The sequence below is a fragment of the Tachysurus fulvidraco genome, chromosome 22 (genome assembly GCF_022655615.1).
Source record: "Tachysurus fulvidraco isolate hzauxx_2018 chromosome 22, HZAU_PFXX_2.0, whole genome shotgun sequence".
NCBI classification, from domain to species: Eukaryota; Metazoa; Chordata; class Actinopteri; order Siluriformes; family Bagridae; genus Tachysurus; species Tachysurus fulvidraco.
Genome location: NC_062539.1, coordinates 17009346 through 17011845, shown reverse-complemented (window position 1 = coordinate 17011845; position 2500 = coordinate 17009346).

The following is a 2500-nucleotide window of genomic DNA, read 5'->3' as shown; positions in this document are numbered from 1 at the left end:
CTATTTAAAAAAGAAGATAAGATGTAGGGAAAAAAGACTTGTTTGTGAGTATGGATTGACGATTTCCTTTTGAATTTAAATCTGTGTTGATTTAATGAGGGGGTACGTTGGCTTAGTGGTTAGCACGTTTGCCTCACACCTCCAGGATTGGGGGTTCTTGGATCAGTAGTTTAAACGCTTTACCGTTTTCCAGAGAGTAAAATAGGAAAATTGTCTATAAGGTGTAGAACTTTCACAAGTTTATTTGTATGGAATGAGAATGTGTATGGAAGAAATTTAGTCTCATAATCTCTCAAGAATAAAAGATAAAGGTGCAGTTTCAGGGGTGGTGGAGTGAATTAATAAAACTGTGGATTCCTCCGAATGTGTGCGTAGCACTTATGTTTCCCCTCCTCCTACATAATTAAAAAATGTGCCTATTTAATGTCTTTAATGTCTGCTCACGACAGCCACGTTCACTTCTATCCATCTTCACTTAACTCAGACACGGATTTGCTTTGAAGAGGTTTCTTTCTGCTCTTGACCTCTTTCCACACTAATCTCAAAACCCTTGACTTCTGGCAAGGATGAAGATGAAAAAGAGCAATGGTTTCAGCCAAGTGCTTGAAGATGTAGGGTTTTTGCTTTGTTAAAACAGAATATATTAAAGGTCAGCTTTATAGTGCACTGAAATGTAAGCTGCTCTTTCAATTAACTTATTTATTTTATTTTTTATTTATTTTTTTCTGTAGCAAAAAGTGTAAAGACTGAAAAAAAATACAGGCAAACGAACACATTATTTATATCGCAGTGCTTTGATGTGAGTTTGAGTGATTAGTAAAGCTTACATGTGGAATACACCTGCTAGTCACAGCTGTTTGGTTTGTGTTAGTCAGGATGAAGTGCATTGCTATGGAATTCCAGCACCATGGACAGCGTCTAGCAAAATCCACCTGTTGGAAGCTACCTATGGAATTCCAGCACCATGGACAGCGTCTAGCAAAATCCACCTGTTAGAAGCTACCAATGTAATTCCAGCACCATGGACAGCATCTAGCAAAATCCACCTGTTAGAAGCTACCTATGGAATTCCAGCACCATGGACAGCGTCTAGCAAAATCCATCTGTTAGAAGCTACCTATGGAATTCCAGCACCATGGACAGCGTCTAACAAAATCCATCTGTTTCATGACTCAAGCATGAGTACAAACTGCTGGATACTTATGTAGGACAAACTTGGTCCTGATTAATCACAACAGAATTTTTAGAATCATTTCCAGATCAGTTCAGAAATACCCTTTTTTAAAAATATATATATATATTATTATACCACAAAAAGTCTCAGCATTACTGCAGTGTGATAAGAATAAACCACTTAATTGTGTATTCCAGTGTGACTGTAACACCAACAGAGCTCATGTTTTATCTCCTTTCAGCTAGATTAATACCTACTGGGACTGTCTGACCTTTTCCCAGAGGCTATGTGCATCTTCAGGGCTGAGAGACGCAAACAGCCCACTGGCTAGCTTACAAAATATATATATATAGCCAATTATAGTGTTTTAACCAGAACAGTCATTTTTTTACAGAGTTAAATGTATTTTTTGATCTGTGTAATTTTTCCTTCAGCATGTCAAAGTGTTTACACAAAGGATAGCTAGGATACATTACAGCTAAATGCTTTCTTCATGTATCCCAATGTAGGAGGTTGGGGGGTCAGACACGATACAGTGTTCCTGGAGGACTGAGAGTTAAGGGCCTTGCTCAAGGGCCCGACAGTGGCAGCTTGGTAGCGCTGGGGCTTGATCCCTGATCCTCTGATCACCAACCCAGAGCTTTAACCACTTGAGCCACCAATGCCTGACTCTAGAGCCCACCCTAGGGGATAAAAATACAGTCCTCATATATTATCTTATGATGATTCTCAGTGGATCTTTAATTTAACAGATTTCCATAAAACATACTGTATGTCTTACCTATTCAGCATGAAAGAAATCTGAAACTTCATCAGTCTTCAATATCTTTTCTTTTCTTAATATTACTATATAACTTTTCACTTAATTCTTATTCCTATTTGTTTTAACTCACCTGAGCTGAGCAAATTTTCCCAGCAACACAAGACTAATCGAAGATAAACCAATTTAAATGGCTGCAGAGAACCACAATCATATTTATTTGAATTTGAACATATATACATTTTTCATAGGTCCAGGTCCAGAGAGGTTGAGCTCCACTTCAGTTCAGATGTCAATCAGATCTTTTTTCAGTCTAAATTGCTTTTTTCTTTCTTTGTCTTTCTCCCTCAGGCTTCTCTTAGTAACACTTATTACACTGAAGGTCAGATTTCTTTTCTCCAAAATAACTATATCAATGACTAAACCGATATACTGTAATGTAGGCGAGGAAAAAACTTGACCGGGAACTGTCACGGAAACAAACTGTCACACTTGCTTCTTTATTGGTAAACTCAACGTATTAGCTGGATCGATGAGGGAAAAAAACAGTTTAAGTAAAAAAGCAA